A 24875-nucleotide genomic window follows, 5' to 3' on the forward strand; every position below is an offset into this window, starting at 1 on the left:
TCATAAATGCAGCGCACGCCGCAAATGTACTATCTAGCACAAAAAGGGTGTTTTTTTCAAACAAAAATATAACAGCAGTATTTAACAGTTGTATTCGACTGTCAGAAATGCAGCGCAGGCCACAAATGTACTATCTAACTCAAAAAAAGTGTTTTTTTCAAACAACAATATAACAGCAGTATTTAACGGTTTTATTGGACTGTCAGAAATGCAGCGCAGGCCGCAAATGTACTATCTAGCACAAAAAGTGTGCTTTTTTTTTAACAACAATGTAACAGCAGTATTTAACGGTTTTATTGGACTGTCAGAAATGCAGCGCAGGCCGCAAAGGCACTTTATGGAAAAAAAAAAAGTTTTTTTCACCCACAGTGAAACAGATGGATTTACTGATTATATTTCACTATCGGATTTGCAGTGCAGGCCGCAAAGGTACTTTATGGGAAAAAAAATGTTTTTTTTCACCCACAATTAAACAGTTGGATTTAACTGATTTTCTTTCGCTATCACAAATGCAGTGCAGGGCAGAAATGTACTATCTAGCACAAAAAGTGTGCTTTTTTTTTAACAACAATGTAACAGCAGTATTTAATGGTTTTATTGGACTGTCAGAAATGCAGCGCAGGCCGCAAAGGCACTTTATGGAAAAAAAAAAAAATTTTTCACCCACAATTAAACAGTTGGATTTAACTGATTTTCTTTCGCTATCACAAATGCAGTGCAGGGCACAAATGTACTTTTTAGCAAAAAAATTTTTATTTGTCCCCCCAGAATCTAACAGATGGATTTACTGAATTGATTACACTCACATATGCAGCACAGGGGTACTTTACAGAAAAAAAAATTATATTATTTTCCCTTCCCCTGGCACATAAAAAATGGGTATATGTTGCCCACTGAATTAAAAGAACAGGATTAAATCATTGTCCCTGGCACATATGCAGTGCTGGTGCACTGAACTTGCACAAAATAGCTGCCAACGCCCACCTAACTAACAGACGGATAAAACTTATTTTTCTGTCTCACTGGGCTCAGGGCAGGGTACAAAAATGTTTCATTGCACCCACAAAAAAATAAAAAATAAAAATCGCTGTAGATCGCAGAGTTAACAACAAGTTCTGATATCAGATAGATTCTTTCCCTCACAACAGCAGCATATTATCCCTACACTAGTAAGAGCTGAGTGACGTGCGGCGCTACATGACTCCAGCTTATATAGAGGCTGGGTCACATGCTGCGCTGACCATGTGATGGCTTCTAAGGGCACACAAGTTAAACGCTTGTTGATTGGCTGCCCTGCAGCCTTTGAAAAAGCTCCATTAAATTGCCGAACACCGAACTCGAACCCGAACTTTTACTGAAATGTTCGGGTTCGGGGTCAAAAAATCCTAAAGTTCGGTACGAATCCGAACTTTACAGTTTGGGTTCGCTCAACCCTAGTTAATAAACCTGGTTCTCGCAATTCCTCATTGGCCTCCAAACACTTTATACAAGTCCACAGTGGTGATACTGCACTTCTTCAGGTTTATGGATGTGAACAGATACATAGACCTTTGAGGGGAGGCAACTGGGAATATACGGTATTTAATATAGAGGTGTATTGGATATTGGAATTAGAAACCAGGGCACCAGCTGATTTGAACCTCCACTCAATTCCATGTATTTTTATTACGCTCATTTGCATTTATCTTTTATTCACCATGTGATTTCCTTATTGTTTTCTTTCCAATTGTATGCTGCATTCAGGCCTGTGCTTGTGGTTACACCTGTACTTCAGAAAGGATTAGTGTTTTTAAGTTGTGCTTGTCTTCAGTCTTTGTGGATATGACTAATGCCTCATTCAGATCAGTGATTTTCCATCAGTTATTTTGAGCCAAAACCAGGTGTGTCTCAAAACAGAACAGGAGAAGATCTTTCTCTTATACCATCTCTGTGGAGGCTCCAATCCTGGTTTAGGCCTATTGCACACGACCGTATGGTTATTTCAGTGTTTTGCCGTCGTTTTTTACGGATCCGTTGTTCCGTTTTTTGTTTCCGTTGTGTTTCCGTTTTTGTTCCGTTTTTCCGTATGGCATGTACAGTATACAGTAATTACATAGATAAAATTGGGCTGGGCATAACATTTTCAATAGATGGTTCAGCAAAAAACGGAACGGAAACGTAAGACATACGGATGCATTTCCGTATGTGTTCCGTTTTTTTTGCGGACCCATTGACTTGAATAGAGCCACGGAACGTGATTTGCGAGCAATAATAGGACATGTTCTATGTTAGAACGGAAAAACGGAAATACGGGAACGGAATGCATACGGAGTACATTCCGTTTTTTTTGCAGACCCATTGAAATGAATGGTTCAGTATACGGACCGTATACGGAACGCAAAAAACGGCCAGTAAACAGGAAAGAAAAACGGCAGATCCCCCTCCATAACAGTGCCACCCGCAGATCCCCCTCCATAACAGTGCCACCCGCAGATCCCCCTCCATAACAGTGCCACCCGCAGATCCCCCTCCATAACAGTGCCACCCGCAGATCCCCCTCCATAACAGTGCCATCCGCAGATCCCCCTCCATAACAGTGCCATCCACAGATCCCCCTCCATAACAGTGCGTCATCCACAGATCCCCCCCATAACAGTGCGTCATCCACAGACCCCCCCCCCCATAACAGTGCGTCATCCACAGATCCCCCCCATAACAGTGCGTCATCCACAGATCCCCCATAAGGCCTCATGCACACGACCGTTGTTGTGTTCCGTTCCGCAAAATGGGGTTCCATTGTTCCGTGATCCGTTTCCGTTTTTGTTTCCGTGTGTCTTCATTTATTTTTGGAGGATCACCAGACATGAAGGAAAGTAAAAAAAAAAAAAAGTCAAGTTTGCCATGCAAATGATAGGGAAAAAACTGACGCGGACGCGGATGACAATCTTGTGTGCCTCCGCGTTTTTTCACGGTCCCATTGACTTGAATGGATCCGCAAACCGTTTTCCGTGGAAAAAATAGGACAGGTTATATTTTTTTGACGGACTGGAACCAGGGATCACGGACGCGGATGACAAACGGTGCATTAGCCGAGTTTTCAACAAACCCATTGAAAGTCAATGGGTCCGCAGAAAATCACGAAAGCGGAACAACGGACACAGAATAAAACAACGGTCGTGTGCATGAGGCCTAACAGTGCGTCATCCACAGATCCCCCATAACAGTGCGCCATCCCCAGATCCCCCCCCATAACAGTGCCATCCCCAGATCCCCCCCCATAACAGTGTCCTTCACAGATCCCCCCCCATAACAGTGTCCTTCACAGATCCCCAGTAATAGTGCCATCCACAGACCACCATTAGTTCCAAACCCACCAAAAGCACACCTTTTGGTTAAAAATATTTTTTTTCTTATTTTCCTCCCCAAAAACCTAGGTGCATCTTATAGGGCGAAAAATACGGTATATCAGTACTAGAGTGTTATAAGAGGAGCGGCTGATATCAGTCACATGTGATGTAATGTCTCTGGAGGTTATATCAGTGCTGGAGCGTTATAAGAGGAGCGGCTGATATCAGTCACATATGACTGTGGATAGGTCATCAGTATCTGATTGGTGGGGGTCTGATACCCGGGACTAGGGATCGACCGATATTGATTTTTTTAGAGCTGATAACCTGTGAACTTTCAGGCCGATAGCCGATAATTTATACCAATATTTTGTGCATTTTCATTTTTGAAAAAAAATAAAAAAATTCCTACACAAATCTGTTGTTAAACGAAGAGATGCCATTATATATCTAAGATTAAATATTTATACTTAATATTTTGGTGTTTTTTTTAATTTAATAACTATTTCCCCCTTAGGGACTAGAACCTAGATCCCTTGTCCTATTCACCCTAATAGAGCTCTATCAGGGTGAATAGGACGTCACACTCTCCCTGCTGCCCTGTGCATAGTACACATGGCAGCAGGGAGCTGACTATGGCAGCCAGGGCGTCAGTAGCATCCTGGCTGCCATGGTAACCGATCGGAGCCCCGCAATTACACTGCTTGGGCTCTGATCAGAAGCTGCCACTGCCACCAATGAAGATAACTTGCCCATTAATTCAAATATAGCGACACCTGACCTCTATGAGGGGTAGCTGTGATCCGCAACAGTTAACCCCTCAGGTGCAGCTATATGATTCACCCGCCTCCTATATTTGAATTAATAACTGAGTTAACATCATTGGTGGCGCAATGGCCACAGCCCCTCCCCTCCTCCTCCCCTCTTGCCTCTCACTGGTGTGCTGCTGAGGGAACATTGATCGCGTTGATAGCAGTGCGATCCATGTTCGCGATTCGTTATCGGCATATCAGCAAGGTTAGATGCTGATACCGATAACTTTGAAAATCCTGAATATCGGCCGATAATATCGGTAAATCCGATAATCGGTCGATCCCTACCTGGGACCACTGCCGATCAGCTCTTTGACAAGGCACCGGGGCTCCTGTGAGCCCTGTGTCCTTCTCTGTGATTTTTCTGGGCCATGTGACATCACGCTCATTGATCAAGTGGCCTAGGAGCAGCTCAGCCCCATAGAAGTGAAAGGGGTTGAGCGCGATACCAAGCACAGCCGCTATACAATGTACGGCGCTGAGCTTGGTGAGCTGTGAGGAGGCCGGGGCACTACTGCCAGCACTTCAATAAACTTATCCTTTTGAATATGCAGGAAACATTTCCTTCACTTTGGATATTGTTTAGGCTGGGGGACTGGGTGGTTCATCTAGGACATGGAATGTCCATGTGTGACTGCTGTCCAAACTACTGTAAATAACAGATACAGTTATCAACTAAATGAGTTGCTTAAAGGGAGTCTGTCATCACAGTTTCACCTTTTTAACCCTTCCCATAGCTTTTGAGCAGCATTACAGTTGATAAAAACGTTACCTTTATAAGCAATCGTGGACTTATAAAACTGGCAAAAATCATCTTAGTAGGATATGCAAATGAGGGCTCGCAAGTGCCCAGGGGCGGCGTCAACCTCGTAGGTGCCCAGGCAGCTCTGCCTTATCGTCGCTTCCCCCCGCCCATCCTTTCCCTCTGCCCGCCCATCTTCTTACTTCTTCTTTCGCCGAGATCCCGCGCCTGCGCACTGAGTCCATCGGCCGGCGCATTCCATTCCTGGTATGGCATCACAGTAATTAATGCGCATGCGCCGGCTAACGGACTCAGTGCGCAGGATCTCGGCGAAAGAAGAAGTAAGAAGATGGGCTGGCAGAGGGAAAGACTGGGCGGGGGGAAGCGACGATAAGGCAGAGCTGCCTGGGCAACTACGAGGTTGACGCTGCCCCTGGGCACTTGCGAGCCCTCATTTGCACATCCTACTAAGATGATTTTTGCCAGTTTTATAAGTCCACGATTGCTTATAAAGGTAACGTTTTTATCAACTGTAATGCTGCTAGAAAGCTATGGGAAGGGTTAAAAAGGTGAAACTGTGATGACAGACTCCCTTTAAAGAGAAACTATTTGATATAGTGCAGTGCACAATACTGTTCTGTTTAGCATACTGTTACTGTATTGTGTGCTAAAATGCATACATTCATGTGTGCGAGACTGAAAAATGAACAAGTTATATCTCCAGCTCTAGGGTGGGCCCCCAAAATCAATTCCACTGGTGGGCCCTAGGCACCCCAGTCCGACACTGTGTATTGCACATGTGCCCTGGACAATTGTGCACCTAACCTATGTTGGTGCAGGAACCCACCCTCGAGCCACTTGTGAATGACTGGCCTGATAACCGTGGAAATGTCACCCCACAATCCTACAGATGGATTTACTGTATTTATTTGCCTGGCTGTCAGAAATGCAGCACAGGCTGCAAAGGTACTTTATAGCCCAAAAAAAGTGTTTTTTTTTACCCACAATGTCCAAGTTGTATTTACTGATTATATTTCACTATCAGATTTGCAGTGCAGGCCGCAAAGGTACTTTATGGCCAAAAAAAAATTTTTTTTCATCCACAGTGAAACAGATGGATTTACTGATTTTATTTCACTATCAGATTTGCAGTGCAGGCCGCAAAGGTACTTTATGGTCAAAAAGTGATTTTTTTTTTTCAAACGACAATGTAACAGCAGTATTTAACGGTTGTATTGGACTGTCAGAAATGCAGCTGTCACGGCTGTATGTGAGCAACAAGAGCATGCACAGTAAAAAGAGCTACTGACCGGACCCAAACTAGGGAGGATAAAGGGTGACCCCTGTCAGACCCTCAAAGCTCTCCCTATGCTGCTAAAGCACATGCCCGGATCCAAATGGCGGAACGAGGCATGCCCGCGTACCTAAGACTGATGACCACTGTAACCCCTACAATAGTGGAAGGGGCACGGCCACCGGTGCCCTGCTCAGTATATGGAGGGAACCGTGGCCACCTCAGATCCAGTCAGAAAATAACCAGGTACACAACAATGTCTGCACACTTAGCTGAAGGAGCTGCAGCCGCAGAGAAGACGGATCCAAGGACAGCTGGCAATATCCGGAGTGCTTGCTGCAGCAGAACACAGGTCCAGTGAACTGATAGCTACAAGTGAAGATACTCAAGCAAGAGCTACAACTCAAATGAGAAATATAATCCACGCCCTACAATAGGAGGAGGGGTGATTTAAAGGCAGGGAAATCAAACGCAGGAGGAACAGCTGGGAGGAAGGAAACAGAAAGTAAAGACTTCATCACAGGGGCGGAGAAACAGAGCAGTGAGAACTCCTCCAAGCTCTAGTAGTGACATCATCACAGGGGTGGAGAAACAGAGCTGTGAGAACGTCCTAAAGCTCTGGTAGTGACAGCAGCGCAGGCCGCAAATGTACTATCTAGCACAAAAAGTGAGTTTTTTTTTTTAACAATATAACAGCAGTATTTAACTGTTTTATTGGACTGTCATAAATGCAGCGCACGCCGCAAATGTACTATCTAGCACAAAAAGGGTGTTTTTTTCAAACAAAAATATAACAGCAGTATTTAACAGTTGTATTCGACTGTCAGAAATGCAGCGCAGGCCACAAATGTACTATCTAACTCAAAAAAAGTGTTTTTTTCAAACAACAATATAACAGCAGTATTTAACGGTTTTATTGGACTGTCAGAAATGCAGCGCAGGCCGCAAATGTACTATCTAGCACAAAAAGTGTGCTTTTTTTTTAACAACAATGTAACAGCAGTATTTAACGGTTTTATTGGACTGTCAGAAATGCAGCGCAGGCCGCAAAGGCACTTTATGGAAAAAAAAAAAGTTTTTTTCACCCACAGTGAAACAGATGGATTTACTGATTATATTTCACTATCGGATTTGCAGTGCAGGCCGCAAAGGTACTTTATGGGAAAAAAAATGTTTTTTTTCACCCACAATTAAACAGTTGGATTTAACTGATTTTCTTTCGCTATCACAAATGCAGTGCAGGGCAGAAATGTACTATCTAGCACAAAAAGTGTGCTTTTTTTTTAACAACAATGTAACAGCAGTATTTAATGGTTTTATTGGACTGTCAGAAATGCAGCGCAGGCCGCAAAGGCACTTTATGGAAAAAAAAAAAAATTTTTCACCCACAATTAAACAGTTGGATTTAACTGATTTTCTTTCGCTATCACAAATGCAGTGCAGGGCACAAATGTACTTTTTAGCAAAAAAATTTTTATTTGTCCCCCCAGAATCTAACAGATGGATTTACTGAATTGATTACACTCACATATGCAGCACAGGGGTACTTTACAGAAAAAAAAATTATATTATTTTCCCTTCCCCTGGCACATAAAAAATGGGTATATGTTGCCCACTGAATTAAAAGAACAGGATTAAATCATTGTCCCTGGCACATATGCAGTGCTGGTGCACTGAACTTGCACAAAATAGCTGCCAACGCCCACCTAACTAACAGACGGATAAAACTTATTTTTCTGTCTCACTGGGCTCAGGGCAGGGTACAAAAATGTTTCATTGCACCCACAAAAAAATAAAAAATAAAAATCGCTGTAGATCGCAGAGTTAACAACAAGTTCTGATATCAGATAGATTCTTTCCCTCACAACAGCAGCATATTATCCCTACACTAGTAAGAGCTGAGTGACGTGCGGCGCTACATGACTCCAGCTTATATAGAGGCTGGGTCACATGCTGCGCTGACCATGTGATGGCTTCTAAGGGCACACAAGTTAAACGCTTGTTGATTGGCTGCCCTGCAGCCTTTGAAAAAGCTCCATTAAATTGCCGAACACCGAACTCGAACCCGAACTTTTACTGAAATGTTCGGGTTCGGGGTCAAAAAATCCTAAAGTTCGGTACGAATCCGAACTTTACAGTTTGGGTTCGCTCAACCCTAGTTAATAAACCTGGTTCTCGCAATTCCTCATTGGCCTCCAAACACTTTATACAAGTCCACAGTGGTGATACTGCACTTCTTCAGGTTTATGGATGTGAACAGATACATAGACCTTTGAGGGGAGGCAACTGGGAATATACGGTATTTAATATAGAGGTGTATTGGATATTGGAATTAGAAACCAGGGCACCAGCTGATTTGAACCTCCACTCAATTCCATGTATTTTTATTACGCTCATTTGCATTTATCTTTTATTCACCATGTGATTTCCTTATTGTTTTCTTTCCAATTGTATGCTGCATTCAGGCCTGTGCTTGTGGTTACACCTGTACTTCAGAAAGGATTAGTGTTTTTAAGTTGTGCTTGTCTTCAGTCTTTGTGGATATGACTAATGCCTCATTCAGATCAGTGATTTTCCATCAGTTATTTTGAGCCAAAACCAGGTGTGTCTCAAAACAGAACAGGAGAAGATCTTTCTCTTATACCATCTCTGTGGAGGCTCCAATCCTGGTTTAGGCCTATTGCACACGACCGTATGGTTATTTCAGTGTTTTGCCGTCGTTTTTTACGGATCCGTTGTTCCGTTTTTTGTTTCCGTTGTGTTTCCGTTTTTGTTCCGTTTTTCCGTATGGCATGTACAGTATACAGTAATTACATAGATAAAATTGGGCTGGGCATAACATTTTCAATAGATGGTTCAGCAAAAAACGGAACGGAAACGTAAGACATACGGATGCATTTCCGTATGTGTTCCGTTTTTTTTGCGGACCCATTGACTTGAATAGAGCCACGGAACGTGATTTGCGAGCAATAATAGGACATGTTCTATGTTAGAACGGAAAAACGGAAATACGGGAACGGAATGCATACGGAGTACATTCCGTTTTTTTTGCAGACCCATTGAAATGAATGGTTCAGTATACGGACCGTATACGGAACGCAAAAAACGGCCAGTAAACAGGAAAGAAAAACGGCCGTGTGCAGGGGGCCTTAGGCTCACAATCACTGATGAAAATGAGGCTTTAGAACAGGTTGCATCATTGTTTAGAACAGGTTGCATCTGAAAGACTGCTGGAGAAGATGTTTTTTTACACTATTGAACATTTATTATGTACATAAATTATTTGACATAAAAAAATAATGGGTCCAGTAGCATGAAACTTGACAGAACATTTCTCAAACTCTTTAGCAAGCTTTCCATAGATTTCAGTATAGACATTTTTTTTTAATGATGTGTGGGAGTGTGCTCCTGTTGTACCTTTTGCAAAAAGAGGAAGAGATGAAGCACATTACTGGTTGTCTTTGCTCCAATTGTTTTAAGTTATTACCTTGAGCTGCCTTCTCTTCTCTGTTTACCTGCTCGCTGTTGCAATTGCAGCAGCGAGCAGTGTAATTACAACTATGGTGTTCCTATTCACTTCAATGGGACAGTTCCCATCTGTTCAAGTGAATAGGATGGAGCCGTCCCATAGAAGTAACATTCTAACAACTTCCCTCTGCTCAGCTATCTTACTTCTTTGTACAACAGAAGGTTGTTGTACTGCCTTCCAGCTCTTTAAGAAAAGACTTAGGGTACTTTCACACTTGCGGCAGAGGATTCCGGCAAAACGCATGCAAACTGATGGCATTTGTCAGATGGATCAGGATCCTGATCCGTATGACAAATGCATTGAAATGCCATATCAGTCTCTCCGGTGTCATCCGGAAAAACGGATCCGGCATTTATTTTTTTCACATTTTTTGCAGTCTGAGTATGCGCAGACCGCAATACCGGATCCGTTTTGCCAGAACACTCTGGGCCGGATCTGGCATAATGCATGTCAATGGGAAAAAATGCCAGCAAGTGTTCCGGAATTTTGGACGGAGATAAAACCGTAGCATGCTGCGGTATTATCTCCGTCCTGAAAAGTCAAAAAGACTGAACTGAAAACATCCTGATGCATCCTGAATGGATTGCTCTCCATTCAGAATGCATTAGGATAAAACTGTTCAGTTCTTTTCCGGTATCGAGCTCCTAGGACGGAATTCAATGCCGGAAAAGAATAACGCTAGTGTGAAAGTACCCTAAAGGGAATGTGTCATCAGACACATGACCTATTGGTTAAATTATGATTTTACGTTAATCATATTGTTTATAGAATTTTGGTGTTTTTTATTGAATTCTTGATGCCTCTGCCTATATTTTAAAAGAAATCGTGCAGTTCTCACATTGGTAACTAGGCCTAACAACACGTCAAGACTTGTTCTTCTTTTATAGCAGCCACATGGGTCATATACACAATGGACAGAAGCTGACTCTGAATTATTTGGGAGAGTTTTGCAGGCATATGCTATGACCTGTGCAGTAGATAAACTGTGACCATCATCTGCTGTGAATGGTGGATCCTATGTTATCTATATATACAGTAGATTAGAGATGAGTGAATCAATTCTAAATGAATTGAATTCATTATAAATAAATAATAAAAATTCTTCTGTCAAACAAATCAGAAGTTTTAGTGATTCGCATCGGAATCATACAAAATGCATCGGTGCCATTTTACAGTGAAAATTAGCAGGGGAAACAACAGAAAAGATGAAGATGGAGGATCACATGACCATGAGACAAAGGGGGCTTACCCTAATCGACTTAGAGGCTAACAGCCTGTTAGCCAATAAGGGGCTGTATTTTGGAAGGTTCTTCAACTTCTAGGCTGGAGAAATACCACTTTAAAGCACGGCTTGCGATCTCAGAGCATGTATGTTGGCTGTTAGAGATGGCCCGAATAGTTCGCCGGCGAATAGTTCCCGGCGAACATAGCTTGTTCGCGTTCGCCGCAGCGGGCGAACATATGCGATGTTCGGTCCGCCCCCTATACATCATCATTGAGTAAACTTTGACCCTGTACCTCACAGTCAGCAGACACATTCCAGCCAATCAGCAGCAGACCCTCCCTCCCAGACCCTCCCACCTCCTGGACAGCATCCATTTTAGATTCATTCGGAATCTGCATTCTCGGTGAGAGGAGGGACAGTGCTGCTTGCTGCTGCTGATTCAATAGGGAAAGCGTTAGCTAGGGCAGTGTTCTGTGTCCACAGACTCATCTGCTGTAAGGACAGCGTCCTGACAGCACCCCAAAAAGCCCTTTTCAGGGCTGGTACATCAGTCTGCTTTTTTTTTATATATACATATATTGCAGTTGCCTGCCCGTGTGTGAGAGGCTGCAGGCTCAGTCACAGACAGTACTGTGTGCACACCATTCATACAGGGTGTGACAGAAAATACCTTGCAGATAAAAAAATTATATTTAATATTTTTCTGTGATCTAATCCCATTTGCAAGCCAGTGTGTGTCAGGCCCACACAGACTGTATTGTGTCCGCTGGCTAGTGGCTAGACCTCCACTTATACCGTTACAGGGTGTAATTTACTCACAAATACCTCGCAGATAAAAAAAAATTCTGTTAAATCTTTTTCTGTGATCTAATCCCATTTGCAAGCCCGTGTGTGTCAGGACTTTTTATTTTAAATCGTAACAAAACAATACCATGACTATTCCCAAAGAAGGACTTAACCCGGCCAGACTCCCACCCCACATCCCCCTTCTACATTCATAGTACCCATTCATGCACATCCATACACTATTTACATATTTACAGATCAACATATTTAGATGACTGAGACAAAACTAAAGAATAAATAAATTAAAAGACAACAATATATACAATATATACAAGACCTATCCACAACCCTAAATCTAACTTATAACCCATCACCCGTCCCCACATAACACACCAAACCGGTCTCCCACAGAAGTTCAAGAGGATAACCCCGAGCTTCTCCAGTTCCATAGTTCTCCCCAGTCGGACTAGGGCTGACCAGTTTGTAAGGAAAAAAAAAAAGATTTTTTTTTTTATATTATTATTTTTATTATTATTATACACACACACACACATAAAAAAAAAATAAAAAAATAAATAAATAATAATAATATATATACATAACCCCCCCCCCACTCTCCCCTCCCAACCTGACTAGCCCCAAAACATTAAGTCCCTAAATAGTCAACTTACAGATATACAATATACTTATCATATAATACATGATACATGACACAAAATCAGACTTTTCAGCTATGGTTCAGTGCCTGTAAACCAAACCATCCTGCTTCATCATAAAACAAAACAAAAATCTAATAGTGTCATGCCAGCCCACCACCAAGGCTGAGAGTTACTCGGTTAGTGTACCCTGAAACAAAAGCCCCTCCACAGATGAGAGACTTTAGGGCCACCCAACCTTTCATTCTCAAGAGAGCGCACTTTATCCAGGTCACCCATGATGTTCCTATATACCGTCTCCACCGGGAGGACTTTAGAACTCGTCGACACTAGACACCTTGCGCACCAAACGTGATACCTGACCACTGCGCTAACTAGGAATAAAGTGCTACGGTCCCGTCCACCTAAGTCTTTGAACGCACCATAGGCCCACTCTGCATAGGATAGGGCAGCCAGCCTAGGCCAGCCGATGGAAGTCCCCACCCTTTTGTAGACCTCTATATTAAAAGGACAGTGAAGCAAGAAATGGTCCATATTTTCCAGCACAGCACCGCACTCCTCCCGGGGACAACCCCTTTCCTCAGAGTTTCTACACTTCACATTATCCCTTACATATAGCTTACCATGGAAGCAGCGCCAAGCCACATCCCAAACTTTCAAGGGGATCCTCACCGAATTTAATAAAGTCAACCCACCCTCTAGATCCCGACTTGGGCAATCCCTCAAGGCCAACGGAGGCTGGATAAAGGTAGACAGGACCTTAAAATCAAGGTCGAACCTCAACTTGGTCTCTATCTCTCCCCTCCCGAGTCCCCATCGCTTTATAATTCTCAGGACCGGGGCAACATAAGCCGGGAGATATCTCTGCCTTGACGAGCGTAGGTCTTTCACACGCCCTCCTGTCTCCCATTCCTGGAAGAAGGGCCGAAACCATTCCCTACAGGAATTCACCCACCAAGGAGCCCTCTCCATCCAGAGGATTGCAATGTTAGCTTTTAAGAAGGTATTCGTTAGGAATACCACTGGGTTGACCATATCCAACCCACCTAGTCTTCTTGGTCGGTAAGTGACATCTCTCTTGACTGGGTTCAGCCTGTTTCCCCATAACATCTGGAAAAACAGGCTGTAGACCGTTGCCCAGAGAGAGCCTGGCAGGACACAGACAGTGCCCAAGTACAATAGTACCGGGATCAGATAAGCCTTGCACAGGTTAACCCTTTCCCTGATGGTCAAAGACCAACCCTTCCAGCGATCCACCTTTTGACCGACATCTTTCAGTCTGCCTTCCCAATTTTTCTGATGATAGTCCTCATCCTGGCCAAAATTGATGCCGAGAACTTTGACAGTTTTCTGAGGTTCTGGGAGAGTGCCCTGGAGATCAAAAGCAGGATCTCCTTCTCCCAACCAGAGAGTTTCGCATTTATCAAGGTTGATCTGAGACCCAGAAACCTCTGAATAACGGTCCACTTCCGACATCACCCACCCCACCTCCGACATAATAAATGTTCAGCAGCGCCAAGCCACATCCCAAACTTTCAAGGAGATCCTCACCGAATTTAATAAAGTCAACCCACCCTCTAGGTCCCGACTTGGGCAATCCCTCCATCCCCACCCCTGCTAATGGTCCACGATCTACCCTTCTAATGAAGGGATCGATCGCAAACACATACAACAAGGGGCTTAAGGGACATCCTTGACGGACACCGGAAGTCACCTCGAAGGGCTGTCCTGACCAACCATTAACCAACGGGAAACTCTCAGCCCCTTTGTACAAAGCCTTTAGCCAATTCACAAACCTCCCCGGCAGACCGTACCACAAAAGGACGGACCACAGGTACTCGTGGTTCACCCGGTCAAAAGCTTTAGCCTGATCCAAAGTCAAAAGAAACCCCTTCCAAATGCCCGCCCTTCCCCGCTCCACGGCCTCTTGGACACTGAGAACGGCGCTAAAAGTGCTCCGACCGGGAACTGTGCAATGCTGAGCCCCTGAAAGAAGTCTCGGTGCAAACTTCACCAATCTATTTAAAAGTATTTTTGCCAGGATCTTTCTGTCCGTATTGAGAAGCGATATGGGTCTCCAATTCTCAAGACGGGATGGATCTTTGCCCTTTGACAGAATAATCAGGGCTGACTTACCCATTGACTTTGGTAAAGTGCCCGAGGAAAGACACTCATTAAAGACCTCAGTCAAAGGAGGAACTAACTGTTCCTTGAAAGTCCTGTACCACTCAGATGTTAAGCCATCCGGACCTGGCGATTTCTTGGGCCTAAGCCCTTCAATGACCAGTCTCACTTCCTCTTCCCTGATTAGTTCAGACAAAACATCAAGAGAGGGGTCCATTCCTGCCTTGGGAACAGCTTCAGCCAAGAAAGCTGAAAACTTGTCCCGATCTAGTTCTTTCCTACTCAAGAGGTGAGAGTAGAAAGACCTGACTACCTCCAGGATCCCTGATTTGGACCTATTCAGGGATCCTGTACTATCAATCAGGCCTGTCACCAGCTTACGTTTTACTGACATCTTACAGTTGCCGTAAGGGTTGGGCGAGCGGTACTTCCCGAAATCCCTCTCGACAACCAAAGATGTGTACCTATTGTACTGACACCTCTTAAGCAAGGACTTCACATGAGAGATATCCTCACGGCTACCTCCCGTCGAGAGCAGACTTTCAAGTTTCTTCAGATTATTTCTGTCTTGGCACCTGAGGTACGAAAGCTCTCGGAAAAACCTCGCCGTCCTTGTTTTAAACATCTCCCACCACTCTGACTTACTGTTGCAGAGGTCCACTAACGGTTCCTGGCCCTGAAAGAACTCCTTGAAGGATTGTCTTATTGTCGCATCTTCCAGGAGAGATGAATTCAACTTCCACAAACCTCTGCCCATACAGGGGGTCTCTGCAACATTCAAAGAAAAACAAATTAAACAGTGATCGGAGAAAACCACTTCCTCAGTCTCCAAGACCGAGAAAACAGCTTCCCCCTTCAAATAAAACCTATCTATCCTAGACCTATTGCTACCTTGATGAAAAGTGAAGTCCACGTGGTCTGGCTTATGCTTTAAATGAGCATCCACCAGACTAGCTTCCTCAACTATCTTACTCAATACGACGCCATCAGTATCCAGCCTAACTCTGGAGCCTCCCCTATCACAGACTCTTGTCACATTGTTGAAGTCTCCACCAAAGATCACCTGACGGCTGGAAAAAAGGTAAGGTTTAATCCTCATAAGGAGACATTTACGATCCCACCTAGTTTGTGGACCATAGATGTTAATGAGCCTCAGCTCTTGTCCTCCCATGAGCACATCCAGGATCAGGCACCTTCCCATTTCTAGTTCAATTACTTTCCTGCATTCCACTCTTCCAGCAGTTTTAAAAGGTACCGCTACCCCGCTACGTGGTTCGGCCGCAAGAGACCAGAAAGATGGACCGTGCCTCCACTCTCTCTCTGCTTTCTCCATCAACTCTGTGGAAGTCAACCAGGTCTCTTGCAAAAATAAAATATCAGCATCAAAATGGCTGAAAAAATCAAAGGCCACATGACGAGCCACGTCTGACTTAATGCTAGCAACGTTAATGCTTGCTAGCGTCAACAGGGTGAGTTCCGCCATCATAAGTGATTGAACTAGATAGCTTTCTTCTTAACCCCACCGCCACCCTCACCATCACAACCATTTGACTCCTCACTTTCTTTCTGCCTTTTCATGCATTTGGAGACATCCATATCACATTTCTCTTTGCCCACAGGATCTGACTTGGCCCCCCCTCCAGAAGGTTTCCCCTCTGAAGGGCAGGGCCCGGCAACCCGCGAGGAGGCCTTCTCACCCTCCGGCACAGCATCCCTCGCTTCCCCCTCAGCCAAGCCAGCCTCGGAGGTATCGCTTAGGACGCCATACCGGTTGGAGACCTCCACAAGAGGGGCACCAGCCGAAACCTTCCTTGGTATCTGGTCAAGGGAGAGTGGGATGGACGGATCCCACTCAAGAGAGGCCTTCCTGCCCTCTCTCTTGCTGTTTCTATTCTTACCCTGCTTGTTCCTCCTCCTCACCAACCATTCACTGTCCTCCTCATCCACACTATCCCCACCTGAGGAGACAGAGACAGCGGAGAGGTTGGCCTCTTCGGGATGAACTCCGGGGTTCCCATCATCATCACTGTCATCTTGGCCACTGTTGGCCGGATTCTCAACTCGGGTACCAGTTGAGGGATCAGCTGCCTCCTGCTCCCTCTGTTTGCGACGTTGTTCCTGCCGCCTGGCTCTAGCTGCCGTAATTTTTTTTACCTTATCGGAATCCTTTTTGCTTCCTCCAGTGCTGGGATCCCCGGCACTTGTCCCCTCACCAGCCTGCCCAGTCCCGGCAGCAGACTCTTCACCAACTGCAGGTCCAGCCTTGCGGCTAGTATCTGCCTGGTTCTGAGCCTGTCCCTGAGCCTGGTTGGCAAAGGCAAGTGGACAGCGACTAAACGGGTGACCCAGGTCTCCACACAGGTTACACCTGATCTTCCGACAGGTTGCGGCAAGATGGTCACTCCCCCCACACCTCACGCACCTCTGGGTCTTACATTGTGCACTGAAGTGTGTGGGGTCGCCGCACCTGTGGCAGACCTTTGGCTACCCCTGGTAAAAAACCATTATCCGATCCCTCCCTATGAAGGCCGAGGAGGGGATATGGGTAACAGAATTTCCCTGGGCCCTCAACATCACGTTAAAAGTCCAGGCCCCTGACCAAATACTGTGCTCATCCAGGACCTTGGCTGGGTAGCCCACTTCACCGTAGCGACCCAGCCAGGTCGCTATGTCTACACTAGAAAGAGACTCATTACAAGTTAACACAGTCACTTTCTTCACCTTGTTCTGGCGGGTGATAGCCTGGACGGCAAATCCCTGCCACTCCGGGGTGTTCTTTATCAGCTCATATCTGGACCAGAAGAGCTCAAGCTAACGTCAAAGAACTTGGTCCCGTAGGGATGGATGAGGGCATAGATGTCTTTCGCCTCAAAACCCATCTGCAGGAAAAGCTTCCTTACCTTTCCAAAACAGACGGGCCACATTCCTACGATCCCCCCCGGGTGTGGGGTGAGTCCAGACGGTCTCTCCCCCCTTTTGCTCTCGGAAGGTTCTCAGCCCGTGTCTCTCCGTCCAGAAAGACAGGTCAACCGATTCACCCTCTACTTGTATGGAGGTCTCCGCACCCTCTTTCAAGGCCCCCAAGAGGCGCCGTTGCAAGTTACCCTTGCCAGATCCTGTGGGCAAAGAGTCCCTTGTTCCCTGCTGAACGATATTCGAAAACGTACGTTTTGCATTTTTTCCCTGTCTCACCCTCCTCCTCCTCTTTTCTCAATTTCTCCATATCCTCAGCAGTCAAAATCCTTACATCATATTCTTCCATATCCACATTTTCACCACCTACAACATTCCCACTTACATAATTTCCACTCACTTCCATATTTTCACTTACTTTTGTATTCCCACTTGTATCCACAATTGCACCCACACTTACATCCACATTTGGTCCTGCATTACTGGCTCCATTCTCCCCTTCTGTCAGGACTCGAACCTGTGGCCAGTCATATCCCAGGCGGTAGCTCTACCCACTAGGCTACCGTCTCTCCCTGGACTGTTCTCTAGCTAACTTCTAACTACCTCTCTTGTCCTTGCCTTGACCTGCTGATTATTCCAATCTCTTGCACCTGCTACTTCCCTATAAAACCCAGCCCTTGAACACAGCCCTTTGCTGGTTATTGTGCCTCCAAGCCTGTAGCAAGCTTCCTCTCTGCTCCTCCACCGCTATTGCTGATTTACCATCGTTGCCAACCCGGACCGTTTTTGACCTCGCTGAATTGCCGCCTGCATTGACTTACTGCTTACCACCGACCACGCCTCCGTCTACTCCTGCTGTTACCTCGCTGCCATCTCTGCTGCCGACCCGGACTGATCGACCGCGCTACCTGCCTCCTGCTTCTGTGGGCCTCTGCCACTGGACTCCATACTTCCAGCTCGGGTGTCCTCAGACTCAGGTGAGCCTCGATTGACACTACTCCCTAACAGAATAACCAGCCCAAAAAAAAATGGAGTCCGCAGTCGCCACCCTGCGCAAGCAGGTGTCTGAGCTGCAAGAGTTCGGCACCACCTACCAGGAGAAATTTTCGCAAATCCAAGGCCTGGTACAGAGTCAACAGGGGGAGATCATTGAGCTCCAACGGCAACTCCTGGACATACGCGGCGCGGCTGCAGACACCCGCATGCCACTACCCTCGAAATTCAATGGAGATCGTCGCCAGTACCGGGGCTTTCTCAATCAGTGCCGTATCTACTTCCGGATGCATCCGGCCCCCTTTTCCGCTGACGAGAAGAAAGTATTGTTCATTGTTAACCTCCTGACGGATGAGGGCCTGGCATGGGCGTCTCCATACGTGGAAACCAATAGCCGTCTGCTGCACGATCTGGATGTTTTCATCCCAGCTATGAGCCAGGTCTTTGATGACCCCAATCGCTGTGCGACAGCTGAGGCAAGACTACACAGTCTTCGACAGGGAAGACGCTCTGTCGCCGAGTACGCCGCCGAGTTCCGCCGCTGGGTCTCAGACACCAACTGGAACCCAGCTGCTCAAAGGAGCCAATTTCGGCGAGGTCTATCGGAGGCGATCAAAGATGAACTTGCCAGACTTGAAGCCCCGGATGATTTGGACGACTTCATTCAGGTGTGTGTCCGTATTGATCAGAGGCTCACCGAGAGAAGGAAAGAAAGGCTCTGGTTCCAAGGCGACAGACCCACTTACTCTACTACCCAGCAGGTCGCCCAACCTCCCATCGAGCCGATGATGGTTGACGCAGTGCGCAAAACTCTGTCCGTAGCAGAAAAAGAACGACGACTGGCCGAAGGCCTCTGCCTCTACTGTGGGGAGCCAGGGCACATTGCCATCAAATGCCCCAACAAATCCCGCAGAACCATTGCCGTCACTAAACTGCGAGAGCAGCGGCAGGCCGCAATCCCACCGGTGACGGCAGAGACAACTGAGTTAGCAGCCACCGGGTCCCACTTCACCATTCCAATTGTCATTACCATCGGGGATCGACAACTTCTCTGTTCTGCAATGCTCGACTCCGGGGCTGGCGACAATTTTATGGATCAAACTTTTGCTCACGAGAACAACATTCCGCTTGTAACCAAGACAGCCCCCATCGATCTGGAAACAGTGGATGGGTCCCCACTCTCCTCGGGACCCGTTACACATCAGACCACAGATTTACAGCTCCACATTAAAACCGACCACCACGAGACGATCCACTTCTCTTTGATTTCCTCCCCCAAGTTTCCGGTGATCTTGGGCATCCCGTGGTTAGCCACTCACAACCCTTCGGTGGACTGGGAAACCCGCTGTCTACGGTTCACATCCGAGTTCTGCTCTTCGAACTGTCTGCATGAACCTGCTTCCCCAACACTCAAAGTATCTATCATCTCGGAACCAACGGTCAAGGAGCTGTTGCCTCCACAATATAGTGAGTTTCAGGATGTCTGTGAAAAAAAAAACGCAGACAAGCTGCCCCCGCATCGACCATACGACTGCCCAATTGAATTATTACCTGGGGCTGAAATACCCTTCGGCAGCATCTACTCCCTCTCGGAGCCTGAACTCAAGGCCCTGAAGGACTACTTGGACGAGGACCTAAAGAAGGGCTTCATTCGACCCTCCACCTCCCCCGCGGGAGCACCCTTCTTCTTCGTGGAGAAAAAAGACTCCTCTCTATGCCCTTGCATTGACTATCGCAAGCTGAATGATGTTACGGTAAAAAACCGTTACCCTCTCCCCTTGATTTCGGAACTTCTCGAGAGACTCCGGGCGGCGAAAGTCTTTACGAAACTCGATCTTCGAGGGGCCTATAATCTGGTTCGCATTCCCCCGGGGATGAATGGAAGACCGCCTTTCGCACACGATATGGACATTTTGAATACTTAGTTATGCCCTTCGGACTATGCAATGCCCCAGCCACTTTCCAACATTTCATTAATGACGTCCTTAGGGACATGCTGGATCTGTTCGTAGTGGTATACCTGGACGATATTTTAATTTTGTCGGAAAATCTCGATCAACATCGCGAACATGTCCGCAGGGTGTTACAAAGACTTCGCGAGCAGTCCCTTTACATCAAGCTCGAGAAATGCGAGTTCGAACAGACCACCACCCAGTTTCTCGGTTACATCATCTCCCCGGAAGGGCTTAGTATGGATCCTCGGAAAATTCAGGCTGTAATAGATTGGCCTCCCCCTAAGAACGAAAAAGAAATACAGAGGTTTTTCGGCTTCGCCAACTTTTACCGAAAATTCATTCGGAACTTCTCAAAAATCATTTCTCCAATTACCCACTTAACCAAAAAGACTGTGCCCTTTTCCTGGACACCCGAAGCACAGGAAGCCTTCACCAAGCTTAAATCCCTCTTCACGTCTGCTCCAATTCTGATCCATCCTAATCCCGAACTGCCATTCACAATCGAAGTGGACGCTTCCGACACCGCAGTAGGCGCTGTCCTATCACAACGTACGGGAGAAAAGATGCTTTTACACCCTTGCGCCTTCTTCTCTCGCCAAATGTCCCCCGCAGAGAGGAACTATGACATTGGGAATAAGGAGTTACTGGCAATCAAAGATGCCTTCTCGGAGTGGAGACATCTATTGGAGGGGGCCATCAATCCCATAACTGTGTTCACTGACCACCGAAACCTCGAATTCATCCGTTCTGCCAAGAGGCTTTCCGCCAGACAAGCCAGATGGAGTTTTTTTTTTTTCTCGATTCAATTTCATTATCACATATCGCCCTGGGTCGAAGAATGGCAAAGCAGATGCCCTTTCCAGGATGTTCTCTGAACCTTCACAGGACAACAAGGGCCAAGCCAGCATTCTACCCGAGAAAAATGTCTTAGGAGCTACTTACCCAAAGGAACTCCTGGGGTCAATCAAGAAGGCTTATGAAAAGGACCCCTTCCTCACCCACCCAGCAGAAGACGTCAACCTCACCCTCAAGGGTGGCTTCTGGGTATACCTGGGTCGACAACTGTACGTACCAGAAATGGCACGGCTCGATGTACTAAAATATAACCACGATACCAAGTTGGCTGGCCATCCAGGTACAAGAAAGACCCAGGAACTCCTGTCCCGCTCCTTCTGGTGGCCGACGTATAAGAAAGATACTAAAAGGTTTGTCTCCTCATGCACGGTCTGTGCCCGCAACAAGACTCCCCGCTCTTCACCCGTGGGGCTGCTGCGACCACTCCCCATCCCCTCCCGCCCTTGGGGTTCAATTTCTATGGACTTTGTGGTTGACCTACCCCCTTCAAAAGGGATGAACACCATCCTGGTTGTCGTGGACCGCCTTACCAAGATGGCTTATTTCATCCCCTGCAAGGGCCTACCCACCGCCAAACAGACGGCTGACCTAGTATTCCGTGAAATCTTTAGGTTACACGGGGTTCCAGATGATGTGGTCTCTGACCGAGGAGGGCAATTCACCTCTAAATTCTGGAAAGACTTCTGCCTGGCCCTTGGGATCACGGTAAACCTGTCCTCCGCTTTCCATCCCCAGTCTAATGGGCAGACAGAGAGAACAAACCAGACCCTCGAGCAGTACCTACGTTGTTTCATCACTCATTTGCAGGATGACTGGTTGGACCACCTTCCTACGGCCGAGTTTTCCTACAATAATGCGGAACACAGTTCCACCCATTACAGTCCTTTCTACGCCAACACTGGCCTGCATCCAGCTTTCATCCCACGCCTGCCCATCACCTCCACACTTCCAGCTGTGGCCGAACGCCTGGCAAATTTACAAGAGGCACAAGAGAACATTTCCAATAATCTCCTTGAGGCTCAGAGACGATTTAAGCGGGCGACAGACAAACGTTGTAGACCCGCTCCGGACTTTCAGATAGGAGATCAAGTGTGGCTCTCCACAAGAAACCTAAGACTGAAGGTACCTGCTCAAAAATTGGGCCAAAAATACTTGGGGCCTTTCCGGATCTCTGGCCGGATTAATGAAGTCACCTTCCGGCTAGACCTCCCACATTCCATCAGGGTGCACCCTTCTCAAGCCGTTTGTAGAGAACACCTTCCCTGGCCGCCATCCTCCCCCCCACCACCAGTAAGGGTACAAGGCGAAGAGGAGTACATTGTCTCAAAGATCCTTGACTCCAGACTCCACCGGGGCAAAATCCAATACTTGATTTCCTGGAAAGGTTATCCTCCAGAAGACAACTCCTGGGAACCAGAGGAGAACATTCATGCCCCCAGACTTGTCAGGGAGTTCCATCTGAGTCACCCAGATAAGCCTTCCCCTGCGGTGCCCGGAGGTCACCTTGGAAGGGGGGGGAGTACTGTCAGGACTCGAACCTGTGGCCAGTCATGTCCCAGGCGGTAGCTCTACCCACTAGGCTACCGTCTCTCCCTGGACTGTTCTCTAGCTAACTTCTAACTACCTCTCTTGTCCTTGCCTTGACCTGCTGATTATTCCAATCTCTTGCACCTGCTACTTCCCTATAAAACCCAGCCCTTGAACACAGCCCTTTGCTGGTTATTGTGCCTCCAAGCCTGTAGCAAGCTTCCTCTCTGCTCCTCCACCGCTATTGCTGATTTACCATCGTTGCCAACCCGGACCGTTTTTGACCTCGCTGAATTGCCACCTGCATTGACTTACTGCTTACCACCGACCACGCCTCCGTCTACTCCTGCTGTTACCTCGCTGCCATCTCTGCTGCCGACCCGGACTGATCGACCGCGCTACCTGCCTCCTGCTTCTGTGGGCCTCTGTCACTGGACTCCATACTTCCAGCTCGGGTGTCCTCAGACTCAGGTGAGCCTCGATTGACACTACTCCCTAACACCTTCTTTCATACTACCGTTCATATCTCTTTTTTCATCATTCACTCTACTTTTCACCACATGCTTATCACTTTCTCCCTGGGAACCACCACTCACTCCCCCTAGACTGGCCGGGTTCTCCCCACACCTCAGTGATGCCTTTGCAGGCACCACCACCCCTTCTACCGCAGAAGAAGCTACCTTGTCCGCAGCCAAACAACTCTCCCGCTCTGTATGGCCTAGCTCCACTACAGGAGCAAGGCTGGGCCCAGCAGCGGGTTTTAGAGGCTCATATACCAGGAGCTCCCTCTCCACAGTCTTGCTTTTATTTTTTTTTCCCTTTACTGTCTCATCTTCAGGAATCTCTTCATTACAAAAGTATAATTTCCCCATTGGGGATTCCAACTGTTTTATTTTTTTTAGAATCAGCCCTCCACCAGATCCACTTTCTTCTCCAGATACTGCTTCCTGGCTCCAGGAAGGTTCTCCCTGCCCTGCTGGCAAGGAGTCCTCCTCAGATTCCTCTATTACCTGTTTTTTTTCCTCACTCCTGATCTGTGGCCCTGACAGCCCAGGAGAACCAGACTCAGTTCCAGACATGCATTCAAACCGTTTGTCATTATTAAATTTTTCCATGAAGGGGCCACCGTTTTTCTCTATGGCCAGTTTATCCTCTTCTAGAAACATTATCTCTTCTTCTAACTTGTCTAGCTTAGCAGAGAGAATAGATTGTTTGCGTTTAGGCAATGAGCCCTCCTGCAGCTTCATCTTTTTATGCTCCAGTTTGACTTTCCTTAAGTCTCTTTTAACATCATCATATAGTCTTAGGTAGTATACCACTCTAGTGGCCAAAACGTCCGGGGTCTCCGTGGGGCCTTGTATCCCCCAGTTGCGCATCACTCTGGCCCCCTTACTTCTGGACTGGGGCACATCAGGGAAAGATACACCAACCTCCCCTGGAGGAGATATGCCGGATCCACCAGGGCGAGGCATACCGGATCCACCAGGGCAAGATACAGTCTTACAGTCTCCAGACTCACGCACCTCAGCCCCAGACACCACATTTTTTGATACTTTTACCGGCGCCTTCCCCACCGATTTCTCTGTCGCCACTTTATGGCTAACCAGAACTCTCTGAGCCGTTTGCTCAGCGGCAGTCGCCTTTTTCCCTGCGCCCACTACTTGTTCAGCAATAGGCATTTTCACGCTGCAAGGCTTTACCGGATAGACGCCAGCCCTATCCAAGGATGAGTCCAGGCTGCTTCCCTTCCTAATGTTACCTCTGCTCTTTTCAGAGGACCGGGTCTCCGAGCCTCTCTTATTTACTGTGCTCCTTACTGGAGCGCTTGATTGCAAAACAAAGGGCCATGTCGCTTACCTCCTGGCTGCGACACTACCCCCGATCTTTCCATGTCCTCGGGCATCACATCCGAGCTCTCCGGACTTTCCGGTGTCTCCACTCCTTCAACTTCCACCTCTATTCCCCACATCACAGACGCATCCTGTGACGGGCCTCTTGCAATTCTTTCCACCGCTGTACCTCCATCATGGCCGCCTGATGTAGCACGTCGCAAGGCAGTAGACCTGGTAGCCATACCAGGAGAAAGTGCTACCCCCTGGGGAAAGGGCAGCGCTCCCCCCGGCAAACACTGTTGGCCT

This window comes from Bufo bufo, chromosome 11 (assembly GCF_905171765.1).
Source record: "Bufo bufo chromosome 11, aBufBuf1.1, whole genome shotgun sequence".
Taxonomy (NCBI): Eukaryota; Metazoa; Chordata; class Amphibia; order Anura; family Bufonidae; genus Bufo; species Bufo bufo.